At 43.5% G+C, this 14,130-nt stretch overlaps 1 long non-coding RNA gene across 1 annotated transcript in view; it reads left to right on the forward strand.

The window, feature by feature from the left end:
• Positions 1 to 14,130, forward strand: part of LOC121170435 — a 70,394-nt gene that overhangs the window by 51,630 nt on the left and 4,634 nt on the right. The window contains exon 6 of the long non-coding RNA XR_005885957.1: positions 7,597 to 7,690. This is a non-coding gene — a long non-coding RNA (uncharacterized LOC121170435). The remainder of the gene's footprint in view (positions 1 to 7,596; positions 7,691 to 14,130) is intronic.

Raw genomic sequence — 14,130 nt, forward strand, 5'->3', positions numbered from 1 at the left:
TCTGCTCAGCACCAAGAATAGCACACAGGGAGCCAAAAAGATTATGTGCCTTTTCTTCTTGTTGACAAACATGAGTTAATCATGTAACTTAAAAAAATGTATTTATACACTGTAAAAGGCAATGCCTCTTGCAGAAAGCTGTTTTTCAAGTAAGCATGCAATAAGCAGTGTTCACTAAGATGATACATGAGAAAAAGGGAAATACCAGGAGGGCAAAGGATTTGTGTCAAGGTTGTGAGGCAGGAAGTCCTAACACATGGCAGGAACTGGCTGGAATTGCCTGAGAACAACTGCGAATCACAATATTTGGTAAGTTCCACTCTCAACTGAAGTTATAGCAGGAGCAGAGGAAGATCAGCCCTCATAATTATAAACACATCAAGCAGGAGCCCCAGACTTAATACTGATTTGCTGTCTGAGCTGTGCTGGCTCAGCATATCAGTGACATGCACACAGAATGCTCTTATCTGTGTACATCACATGCCTTTCCCCCCACTCCCCCGAGTAGAGTGGGATGTTTTTCTGAAGCTCAGGGGTGGTCCCTATGGAGGCCTCCTTGAGGGTTTGTTCCTGGTTCTGCAGGGGACAGAGAAGCCCCTTTCAATGCCCCTGAGACCCTTCTTTGGGCTCATTTCACTGCAGGTGTTAGCATCACCTATAACAGCAGTGAACCTCAAGACCTTTTGATTTCCAACTGATCTTTTTTTTTAAAGATTTATTTATTTTTATTTGAAAGACAGATTTTACAGAGTGTGAAGGAGAAACAGAGAGAGGAAGAGAGAGATCTTTCCACTGGTTCATTCCCCAAATGGCCACAATGGCCAGAGCTGAATTAATCTGAAGCCAGGAGCTGGGAACTTCTTCCAGGATCCTAAGGCTTTGAGCTGTCCTCCACTACTTTCCCAGGCTACCAGCAGGAGTTGGTTGGGAAGTGGAGCAGCTAGCACACAAACTGGCACCTTTATGGGATCCCATCACTAGCAAGTGGAGGATTAGCTTCCTATGCCACTGCATCAGCCCCAACTGACCTTTTCTTTCTCCTTCTTTTGTCTTAGTATTTGCCAACATGCCTTCTGTGTTTGAACCTCTGTAGGTCCAAAGAGGAACAGAGTGGAGTCCTTGACTCACTGAGCCCACCCTGTCCTGCCCAGGAATTGGTCATCTCTGGTCCTGTGACAACTGGGTAGAGAGTAATAAACGTCTCCTGCTAGGAAGGTACATGGTTGAATTAGTGCTTCTGCTTTCCCCAAAGCCATAGACTTAAAGCCAAGCCTAGGGATCTGGGGCCAGAAGGGAGGGACAGGTCAACTTCTATGATCTGTACTTTCCCTTTGGCTACTAGGCAGGATATGGGGGAAGAGGACTCTTATGGAAAAGGAATGCCTCAAGTATGCTAGAAGGAAGTCAGTGACCACCAAGTGGCCAGGAGTTAGGGACCGCACAGCCTCTGCCCCAGTCTGACTTCAGCTAGGGACAAAAATCCACAAAGTGTGCCTGAGTCTCTGCCATACCAGGCCATGAGGGACAGATGACCAATGAGTGGCCCTTCCATCCCTCAGCACTCTTGCATCCATTGATAAGTTGGTTTTTTCTAAAGAATGTATTCATGGTCTGCCTGCTCTCCACTTTCATGGCTACCACCTCAGCTCATTCTTCTGCCGGGACTGTTGTAGTCTCCTTGCTTTCTCCAAATAGCTCCCCATCCTGAAACCAGGGTGCCCTTTCTAAACTCCCAGATTAGGCCTGTCTACTGACAAGCTTTGACCTATGAGGCTCTCAGGAATCTGGCACTGACCGTCCCCTCTGACCTTCCAGGCCACACTGGCTGTTCTGGACCAAGCTTAAAGATATGTACTAAATTGATTCACACAACAAACCTATGAGATAGGTGCTCAATATTGTCTTCATTTCTGGCAACCAAGGTGTAGCATGATTAACCAACTGGTCAACATCACATGTGAAATTAAACGATACCACTGCACTTTAAGAGTCTTATTTCCACACACCAAGCTCCCAGTTGTCCTTCCTAGAGTGCCTTTTGCCTTGTGTTCTCAAAGAGGAGCCGCCTTCGGGCTTGCCTCTCCTACTCCTGATGGTTTTGGGGGGTGCTGTTTTCTCAGATCATTTTGCTTCCCTGTCCTGTCTTTGGCACCCTCGTGTCTCCCTTTAGGGAGCATTTTGGAATTGTCCAATACTGAAGTGCAATTTGGTGACCCCACTCACTGGTTTGGAAAGTCATTATGAAGTCTCATTTACAGCAATGATGAGATTAGTAACTTTTTTCAGGATATGAACTTCTGTTTTTGTCTTTTCATTTCAAAACATTTTAACTTCATGTAGAAATTGCCAACAGAGCAGAGAAAGTTCCCGTGCCACCTTCTTGCAATGATACCACCTTACAAACCTTCAGTGCAGTCATCGCACCAGGAACCTGACCCCTGTACAGTGTGATGATCTGTATAGACCTTGTTGGGACTTTACCAGTCGTCACACGCATGCCATTATTTCCTGGTACATTATTCTATAGGTTATCACATGCACCGATTTTTTTCACTAGCTACCTTAGTTAGGATACATACCTTTTCCCAAGACTGCAAGACTATTTAAAGGAAGGAATCCCGTGGTATGTAACCTCTGCTATTGACTTTTATTCACTCCACATAAAGCCCGTGAGACCCATGCAGGTAATGTGTATTGATGCTTTGTTCTCTGTTAGGGCCAGCTGGCATGCTATGATATAGATGGACCAAAGTCCACTGAAGCTTTCATGTATTGAAGGACATTTGGAATGTTCTCAGTTCCGTACTATAACAAAATATAACTTCTGTTTGTGCACCATTTTCTTTGCTTTTTTTAAACAAGTTTTTTTTAAAGACTTATTTTATTTTCATTATAAAGTCACATATACAGAGAGGAAGATCTTCCATCTGATGATTCACTCCCCAAGTGAGCGCAACGGCCAGTGCTGTGCCGATCCAAAGCCAGGATCCAGGAAATTCTTTCTGGGTCTCCCATATGGGTGCAGGGTCCCAAAGCATTGGGCTGTCCTTGACTGCTTTCCCAGGCCACAAGCAGGGAGCTGGATGGAAAGCAGGTTGGCCGGGATTAGAACGATGACCATATGGGATCCCGGCGCGTTCAAGGCAAAGACCTTAGCCACTAGGCCACGGCACCGGGCCCATTCTTTGCTTTTTAAAACTAATTTTAGCTCCAGGAATTGACAATAAATCATTTGGCCTATAATTTCCCACAAAGAAAAAATCCATCAAAATATTAGGGAAATAGAATTTCCCCTTTCTTAAACTATCAACAATAAACACATCAAGTCCAATCTTTCAGAAAAGTATATAATCTCTTATGAATCAGCTATTAAATTTTTCATATGTGAATGTTGTAAGAATGAAAATCAAGGGCCCAGCGGCATGGCCTAGCGGCTAAAGTCCTCACCTTGAATGCCCCGGGATCCCATATGGACGCCCGTTCTAATCCCAGTAGCTCCACTTCCCATTCAGCTCCCTGCTTGTGGCCTGGGAAAGCAGTCGAGGATGGCCCAAAGGGACCCTGCACCTGTGTGGGAGATCTGGAAGAAGTTCCTGGCTCCTGGCTTCGGATCGGCATAGCATCGGCCGTTGCGCTCACTTGGGGAGTGTGTCATCAGACGGAAGATCTTCCTCTCTGTCTCTCCTCCTCTCTGAATATCTGACTTTCCAATAAATAAATCTTTAAAAAAAAAGAATGAAAATGGAATCACTTATCTCAATCCTAGCAAAATTAATGTAGGATATTATGTTATGAAAGAAGGGGTCTTACATATATGATTACCTTGCAGTAACTGCTGCAAAATACCCCTGCCAGAACCACAACATTGCAAAGGCCTCTACATAATATTATGTTAAAACATTTCTATAAGAACATTTGCCCAGCAACTATCAGTTCAATTCAGGCTGATGTCACCTTGTTATTTATCATTGTGACCAAATATTTTGCAAGATCTCTTGGGTAACCCTTCCCACCTCCTTTAAAAAAACATTATGTATTTTACTTGAAAGTCAGAGCTAGAAAGACAGGGAAAGGAGGGCCAAGTATGTGCTGGGCAGAACCAGGCTGGACTGTGGCACCTGTTGGTTCCAGTGGAAGACACGGATGGAAACAGAACCAACCCAGCAATTGCAACCAGCAGCTGATTGGGGCAATGGGCTGTGCCGGGCTCTGTGCTTGCTAGTACATGCAAGAATCTGGTCTGGGAACACCTCAGACAAAGTTTCTTTGGGGATCCCCCCAGTCGAGCTTTCAGACTCAGAACCCTAACCATGAAAAGACAGAGGACAGAAGTAGTCGATCAACCACTCAGCTATATGTTGACAGTGAAAAACTGGGCAAATGGAGACTCTATGATGGACTATGTCAATCAGTGGATTCTTCAATGACCTCATTGTGCTTGGAGTGCCAAGACTGGCAGCATTTCAGAACTGTTGAAATATCAAAACCACTTGAGGAAGACCCTCAGAGCATGCCCCACATCAGGAATCTGGGGTGGGTGGGAGACTGGGTGGGCCGTCTCCCTTAAAATCCCCTTTTATATCAGATATATTAAGGAAACAATACGGAACTAATTGTCTTGCCCATCTTCCTGTAGCGCTTGAACCTTTTTACCCTAATTATGTAAAGATTGTCCAAAAAAGCAAATAATTAAAAAAAAAAAGCAGGGGGGAGACGTCGAGAGATCTTCCATCTGCTGGTTTACAACCCAAATGGTCACAATGTATAGAGCTTGATTATTCTGAAGCTGGGAGTCAGGAGCCTCTTGCATGCCTCCCATATGTATGCAGGAGCCCAAGATCCCTGGCCATCTTCTGATGCTTTCCCAGACCATTAGCAGGGAGCTGGATAAGAAGTGGAACAGCTGGGATTTGAACCAGTGCTCATAATGGATGCTGGCTCCACAGGTGGAGAATTAGCCTGCTACACTCCCATGCCAACCCCAACTCTCCTCACGATTGCCTTGACTCAGCCTCTTTGAATGTGTCCATGATTTACTGTGGCATGCATATTCCAATTGCAATGCTTTTCCAAATATAATTCGATTTCTCTTCAATTTTAACCTCCTAGTACTCTCTGAGTAAAGACATCAGACAAAATGTACAGTGAAGCCCAAACTAAAAACCTCTTTTCCCCCCTCAAACCTATGACCCACAGATAACCTTGATAAATAGGTGCTGGGGTAGCACTCTATGAATTTATCATTAATTGGTGCTAGGTAACTACATTTTATGTAGCTGTTGAGTGTCCCTGAAGGTGTGAAGAGTATTGTTCCATTGCAGGCAGGACTGCAAGGAATTTCCCGCTGCATGGCAGGGCCCAGTGAATGTCTCTACAGCCACCTGAATGCAGCTCCACCTTCCTTTGCATGGACACCGGACCACCCTGCAGAAGAATTCTGCAATCCATTCAGGCATTGTTTGCTGCTGAAGAGTTGGCTTTTTACTATCAATGTGAGCTTGGAGGTTAATGTCAATAATAATATCTTGCAAAAGGGCCTTTTATTACTCATGCTGTCTTGGGTGTCCCCATCAACCTAATGCTAATCAAGGGACCTATGTTTAGGGTTTCATTCTTTCCTTGATCTTTAGGTTCTCCTTTTCTTTGTGATACATTTCATCCCTTAACTGATTCAAGATTGAGCTGTAGAATAAGAATTGCAGTAGGAACTTCTATTGAGTTTTCAGGTGAAACAAACAGCAGAATTATTATTGGATACATCCACTTGACCATGTGCCAGAGCTTGTGAGGGTTTCTGTACAAATAAAGGGGACAGCTTTCTTGCATTTGTCCATCATGATGCTGAAATTGTAGTGGTCCGTTTATTTTCTCTTACGCCTACTCCACGCACACTGCGCGAGTTCCAAACTCCGGCATGATCCAGCTCCCAATTTATGGCTTGGGAAAGCAGCAGAGGAGAGCCCAAATCCTTGGGACTCTGCACCCATGTAGGAGACCCAGAGGAAGCTCCTGGCTCCCAGTTTCAAACTAGCCCAGCTATGGCCATCATGGCCATTTGGGGAGTGAACCAGCAGAAGGAAGATCTCTCTTTCTCTCTCTCTCTCTGTCTCTCTCTCTGCCTTTTAAAGTAAGAATAAATAATTGTTTAAAAAAAAGAAGAAAGAAGGAAAAGAAACAACCACACACATAAATCTCAGGTCACAGACTGTGATATGTGAGGAAAAGAAGAAGGAAATGTGATAAAGGAAAAGCCAGGAAGGAAATGCGAAATTTTCATTGAAACTAGAATCTGCAGAGTGAAAATAAGCTGAGGATAAAGGAAGGGGAAAAGCCCTCCAAGAAAAATTTGAGAAAAAATGTGAAAAACTTTAAAATAAATCCTCCCAAATAGAAGCAGTGGAGATACCCTCCCTAGGATAGTTTTTGGATTATCTGATGCTATAGGAGCTGATACCTTTTACTGTCTTTGAATTAATTTAGGACCAGGAGGATTGTAGAACGCTTACTGCAATGCAAAGAATAAGTACATAATTGTGTGTGTATATTATATATATATATAGTTTTGAAAGAGGGGATAGAGACAGAGCACTCCTGTCAGCTAGTTCACTTCCCAAACACCTCCCTCAACCCCAATAACCTACTTCTGTGCCAAGGCCAAAGCCAAGAGCCAGAGACTCAATCCATTCCCCCACAAGGATGACAGGAATCCTATTTTTATTTGATCCATCGTCGCTGCCTCCCAGGGTCTGCTTTAGTGGGAAGCTGAAGTCACGAGCTAGAGCAGGGTGTCAGACCCAGATGCTCTGATATGCGATGTGGGCATCTTATTTGCTAGGGCAAATAATTCTTAGCTTTAGAGATGCAAGTGAATCTTTTCTAGTGGGATATGGTTGACTATTGCCTGTGGATATTGATCAAATTTGTCTCTATATATTTACTTCAGCTATCCTATTAGTCATTGAATGTGTTGTTTCAATTCTTCAATAAGTTAATCTTCTGTGTAGTATAAAGATGGGTTTAACTTCATTCTTTTGCATATGGCTATTCTGTTATTCCCTGTTAAATTGTATTGGCACCCTTGTTGAAAATCAATGAGCCATTTGTTTCTAGACTTTGAAGTCTGCCTTATTAAGCAGTGTTCTTAGCCTATGCCCTTACCACACGTCTAGATTACTGTAGCTTTGTAGTAAGTTGTGAAATCAGGAAACATGATAATTTTGTTCTTCTTTCTTAAAAAAATGTATATGTATAGATACATTTTTTATACATGTGGGATCTTTAGGATATTGATGGCAAGTAGCTTGTTCTGGGTCACTCTGATCATATTCCCATTTTATCTTCAAACTACAACTGAAAGCACAAGGGCAGTGCTAACAGAGACAGTGTCTCCCATTCTCCCCAACCTGGGTCTGTCTGACCTCCTAGAGCCTTGGACTGCATTGGCTGGGGACAGAGCCAAGGGCTGTGATCAGGGTGTCCCTTGGGAGTGGCTTCGCAGGAGCTCACCAGGTGCACTAACACAGAGAGTCCTCTCATCATTGCCTTTGGAGACAACTTCATAACTTCCTCTTTTGATGTTTTTTCACTTGATTTTAGGTGATGAGTCATATGAAAACAGATGCTCTTCTATGGGTCCTGGATGTTGACACCCAAGTTATAAAAGTCATCCCCTGGCAGGATCAGGGGCCAGGTGAGTGATCCAGCAGAGATGCCCTGCCATACTTCACAGAGCAACATGCATTGTCCTCCCAGAGCACCCGGCTTGTTGGACTGGCCTTATTTACCCCATTCAAAAGAGAAACGTGAGGTGGCAGGAGACTTGGGGAAGATAAGGGATCAAGTTTTCCTTTTTGTGGCAAAGGGTTTGCTTCACATTGGCACATACCACAATGGTATTGCCCACAGTAGGTTGTGTCTTCACTTCCTTATGTTGCTGTTTCCCTGGCTGAGCTGAGCCTGTACTTCTTTTGTTAATGCTGAAGTTCAGGCCCTCTGACTCCAGCTCTTTGCATCCCACCCTTCCCCCAGACATCCATTGCTACCCAGAGAAGGAAGTGGGATTGTTCCAACTTTGAATGACCCTAGCTCCACCCATACTGACTTGCAGGGACCGCTTCCTTTCTAATATGCCAGTGAACAGTTTCCTAATAAGTATTGTAAAGGCATGAAACTTCTCTCCCACGACAGAAGTGTGACCAAGTTCACAATCTAAGTCACAGAGTTTATTTACCTCCAGTTAAGAAAAACTTTTTATTGAGTCTAGATGAAGTAGACAACTGGAAGAAGCAAATTTTAATGTGATATGTGATGACCTGAAAGAAAGTGAGAACATCCTATACCTGATCTTACCTGTTTACCTGAAGATACTTTTCAAACTTACCTGAAACCATGTGAAATATTTAGAAGTCTGAGTTTAAAAAATTAACACAAGGAGCTGATGTGATTTAGTGGCAGGTAAAGCCACTGCTTGTGATGCTGGCATCACATATGGGCAAGGATTTGTGTCCTGGCTGACTCATCTTCCTCCTATGGCTTAGGAATAGCAGTAGAAGATAGTAGTCCAAGTATTTGGGCCCCCGCCATTCACGAGGGAGACTCAAACGAAACTTCTGGCTCTTGACTTCAACCTGAACCAGCACTGGTCATTGTGGCCATCTGGGGAGTGAATTGGCAAATGAAAAATTTCTTTCTCTCTCTTCCTCACCCCTCTTCTTTTTCTCCCTCCCTCTCTCCGTAACTCTGACTTTGAAAATAAGTATAAGTAGATCTTTTTAAAAAGCCAATACCAACCAACTTAGTAGCAGACACAGCCAATAGTTCTACAGGAGCATATGCGATAGGAATAGCCTGGAATGGAACCAGGAAAACACTGTCATGCCTAGGTTTATTTATCTAGACTGTCAACCAGTTGGTAGAGGGAAAAAGAATGTAGCTGGCATGTAAAAATTATACCCATTAGAGAATTAACTCTTCGGGCATAAGATTCATGTTCTAAATATTCATACAACAATCTTAGAAGTGTTTGTATATATGGTAAGTGGAGACAAGATCCCTAAATATAAGATGTATAGATATCATTTTGTAACTCCTGAAAATGAAAAGATTTACAAATGAATAGTTTCTACCTGGTCATAGATTAAGCAGACATGATGTTGCACATGGATTTGGAACCCCAGATAATGAAGATTTTATTAGAGGTGCATCCATATTGGCAGGCAATTTTGACAAGTGCAACCTGGCCACAGGCATTTATCAACTTCCACAGTCATTCTTGAGAAAGGCAATGATCATGTATGTTGGAGCCTTGGACCTAGTTGCTATAAATAAGGTGAAATGCAATCATTACCACTGAAAAAGAGAAATGACCGTATATTCAATTCTGTCTTTCAAGTAAAACAAATCATTTTTAAAAAGAAAATACTGCATATAGTATTTCTAAAAATGAGTTTGAAGCCATTTTGGGGGGGGGGGTTTGTTAACTCAATGTCCCAACCTAGTAACTTTTGCTTTTCTGATTTTATTTATTTTTATTGGAAAGGCAGGCTTGAAAAGAAAAGGAGAGACGAATGAAAAATCTTGCATCCTCTGGCTTACTCTCCAAATAGTCGTAATGGCTGAAGCTAAGCTAATCCAAAGCCAGGAGCCACGAGCTTCTTCCTGACTTCCCATGTGGATACAGGGTTCCAAAGCTTTAGGCCATCCTCTCTTGTAGTTTTGATCCCAACATAACCAGCTGTCTGACCTGGGGCAAGTTTTTTAACCCTTTGAAACTGTTTCCACATGTGCGAAATGATGATAACCAGAATATATGCCACATAGTCATGTTCCAAAGACTGGTCAGTCTTTGTTCTTAAGGAACTGTAATTTTTTGAAAATATATGAACATGTACAATAGAATGACGAATTTGATGTATGGTGAGGTGGTGATTTCCGTGGTGCCTATCAGGCTGTGTTTTTTTGTTAATTTACTTTTTTCCTGTTGTTGCTGGCGTAAAGCCTGTGCCACTGGAATGGCATCCTCTTCTTCCTCTCTTGCTTTTGTCTCCCACCTGGATTCCCTTTGTTATTCCTTCTTCCTCCCAGCCCAAGAAGTTGATTTTTCAGGAAGATTAAAGCAAAACAGTAGCCAGAAGTTCAAGGCTTACTTAACAACATCAAAAGAAATCTTTCCTATGCTGACATTTTTAACAGAGTAGGGGGCCCACATCTGGTCAGTGTCTGTCTACTAGAGGAAGGAACATGGTCATGGTCATTCACTGTCAGCTTGAACATGACTCAGTCACTGTATGGTTGACTGGGAAGGAGGTTAGGGATAAGAGGGCTTCATATTGGTAGGGGATCTATGTATCCTAATCTTTATTCTAGATTTCTGCTTCCACAGAGATAAAATTTCAGTACAGTACCCAAATGAGGGTAAGATTTTTTAGCTAGAGACATGTGAATGTTATAGGCCACCCCACCAAGAGATCCCTGTCATGAGTGAGATACAGAGCTGCCTAGGACAGGGAAAATGAAGGGATCAGAAAGAGTTCTTTAATTATGATTAAGAGCAAGGGGAAGGCTCCGGCCCCTCCCACATCCCCAACCTCTTTTATGAAATAGGGGTGGAGCCTAGGTGAAGTTTAGCTTCTGTGAGGTTTCCTGGGATTTTCATGGCACCTCCACATGGAGTTTAACTCCCATATGGCCATCATGGCATCTCCTCTTTAACATGAAGGAGATACAGGTGTGTCTGGAAAATTGGGCAATTGTATTGATAGGTAATGGGGAATGAATTATAAAGCAGGGCTGGCAGAAATTCCAGATTACCCATTCCTGTCTAGCCCCTGCCTGGTACCTCTATATCAATACAATTTTTTCTACTTTTTTAGATGTATTTATTTTTATTGGAAACACAGATTTACAGAGAGAAGGAGAAACAGAGACCTTCCATTTGCTGGTTCACTCCTTAAATGACTACAATGGTTGGAACTAAGCTGATCTGAAGACAGCAGCTACCTCCAGGTCTCCCACGTGAGTGCAGGGGCCTAGAACTTGGGCCATCTTCTGCTGCATTCCCAGACCAATAAGCAGGGAGCTGAATGGAAAATGGAACAGCCAGGACATGAACTGGCACCCATATGGATGCTGGTGCTGCAAAAATCCAGGAATTTCATCTTGGTCTCCACATGGATGGAAGAGACTCAAGTACTTGGGTCATCATCTACTGTCTAGATTAGAAATGGAGGCAGGACTTGATCCCAGACACTCCAACATGGGATGCAGACATCACAAGTGGAGGTTTAAGTTGCTAAGCCACAACACCTACCCCGTAAGAATGTTTTTGATGACCAGTGGCTCTTCATTTTACTTAAGAATCACACCCTAAATCGTAGAGGTTCCCAGGGCTTCCCTGAATGATTTATGGAATTCCCATTGCCACCTCTTTTCTGCTTCTCATTTTCATCTTACTTCCTGCCAGTTCTACACAGGATTTCCCTGGCTCCTTGCAGACCCCAGCCCATGTTAGGAAATAGTCTAGCAACCTCCCTTTGTGCTTCACACAGAGGATAGGCCCCATGATGACTCCTTATCTGCCAGCTGATGTACTTGGTGAGGCCTCTTACTGGCAGTCCCCACATTCACCTATGTCTCCCCTAGGAGGGCAGGAGGACTGCTACATGGCACTGTCCATGGATCACTTGTTGCTGGCCTTACTGTAGGCAACCACAGATTCATGGAGTATCTTCCAGTACATGTGGGGTAAGCAGCAGGTGCATGGGTTAATGCACCATATCTGAAATTTCTTACAACAGGTAAATTTGAGTCACAGAAACAATGAAGAGAAACAGCGTAACTAGGAGTTGATTTGATTGTTTGCAATTCTCTTCCTCATTAATTTCCATAGTCTCTGGTTTTAATCTCTCCAAAGAGGAATTATAAAAGAATCAGGTACCCTCGATAATCTGTTTTCTTCCCCTCACTCTCTTTGGAGAAAGTTTACCTAATGTCTTAAATCATAAGAGAGTTAAGAGAAGTATGGACAACCCTTCTAAGTCACCTGTTGGTTGAACTCTTGGAGGCCACCAAGGCAATTTCACCACCTACCAGCACCAATGGAACTAAGCAGGCCTAGACTCTGCCTTATGCTGATCATCTAGTAAATTAGATTGCAATAAACTCATATGAAAATAAGTCAAAACTTCTGTCAGTGTCTGTCCTTTAGGCTAGGTCAATGGCCTTCTTTTGGTCCCCACTGAGGAAAACAAATGTGTCATTCTGAAGCCGCAGCTGAAGGTCTGTAATTTTACATGAGGGTTCCCTGAACAGATCTCAGGAAAATGTAGTCTGACTTATGGCCAAGGAGCAATCATTAAAAAAAAAATGGATGACAGACTCACTTTCTGTTTAGAAGCAGAGGACTATGATCATGGTGCAGATGAGAACAAAAAGGGCAAAGGCAAGCTGGAAGGCAGGGGAGAATGGGTACTGGTGAGATTGGTCCTAGGAGCTCACTCTTTAAAATATAGATATATTTATTTATTTTTATTGTAAAGTCAGATATACAGAGAGGAGGAGAGACGGAGAGGAATCCGTCCGCTGATTCACTCCCCAAGCAGCCACAGTGGCCAGAGCTGAGCCAATCCAAAGCCAGGAACCCAGAGTCTCTTTCAGGTCTCCCATGTGGATGCAGGGTCCCAAGGATTTGGGCCATTCTCGGCCGTTTTCCCAGGCTACAGGCAGGGAGCTGGATGGGAAGCGGGGCTGCCGGGATTAGAATAGGATCTTAGTGCATGCAAGACAAGGACTTTAGCCGCTAGGCTACCTCATCAGGCCCAAAAGGGAGCTCACTCTTGCTGACCTCTTTTTAGGATCTGAAAAATCTCCCTTCCTTTTTCACAGTTGGCTCTGAGTCATGGAAACAGAAATTACAGAAGCCCAAGAAAGTTATTTTAGGTCTGGCAGTGTCCTGTGAGAGAGTTCAGGCTCGCCTGTAGTTACTGGAGAAGTTGAGGATTGAGTTGCTAATTTGATGAAGAGCTGTGATCTGGAGTCTACATTATTGGTAGCATACAAGTTACTAGTTTCTGGAAGGATGAGTCTACTTCTGCTATGAAGAAAGGACGGGGTTGAGAGAGTCTTGTGAGCAAGCAAGACTCGGGAGCTGAGGGCCTTGGATAGGAGCTGGTGCGAGGACAATTGTAGAGACCTGTGTGGTATTAAACCGGCAGAGAAGAGTGGGCAAAGCCAAGGCAGGTGAGGACTCACTGCTGCCTGCATGCTCCTGGGGTCCAAGCCGAGGCAAACCTAGATCTGAGGAGCTGGAAACTGGTTATGACCCAAAAGGGAAGATGTCAAGTGCATGGTACCATACCCTGACTCTGGGTACCATCGGCCCCACAGGGTTTTTGGGTATACAAAAACAACACAGTTGCTCACTTGATGGAGCTAGTAGAAAATGTTTTTGACAGCAAGTGGAGGTGAGAAATTAGTGTTAGAGCCATAAGTGGATTGAGAAACCCACAGATTAGCAATTCCCCTCTCCCCTCCAAGGAGCAGATCTCACCATTGCTGTGACCACATAGGGTGACCTTTATGGTAATGTCACAGCAATGTGGGCAGCACAAGTCACACTTAGATTACACCCTAGGTGAAAAGAACCATGACATCACAAAGATGAGCATGCTTCTAATAAATGGTTAACCAATGACGTAAATATCAGGAATGGTTACCAAGTGACCAAGCTCAGCTGGTACTTTCTACCAAGAACAGTTCCAGTAGTGATGATGTAATTTGCATTTTCACCTATGAGGCATATACATGTATAATATTCTCCACAGTTGTCTTGACTGGACAAATGTAACATAAATGATGATTCCTCTGAACTTTTTAAAATTTCATTTACTTACTTACTTGAGAGGTAGAGAGTGTTTCCTTCTGCTGGTTTACTCTCCACATGCCCCACAGTGACCGCTAATTGAGATAGAAGCCAGAAGCCAGGAATTCAAATCATGTGGTTGACAGCGCAATTTCTTGAGCTGTCTGTGGTACTTCCCAGGGTCTACACTAGCAGGAAGCTGGAGTTAGAGTGGTCAGCTCCCCCAAGGCATGTGATCTGATATCAGACATGGCATCTTAGCCAACATCTTA

This window comes from Ochotona curzoniae, unplaced genomic scaffold (genome assembly GCF_017591425.1).
Source record: "Ochotona curzoniae isolate NIBS_2020 unplaced genomic scaffold, NIBS_Ocur_1.0 scaffold_2453, whole genome shotgun sequence".
Classification (NCBI taxonomy): Eukaryota; Metazoa; Chordata; class Mammalia; order Lagomorpha; family Ochotonidae; genus Ochotona; species Ochotona curzoniae.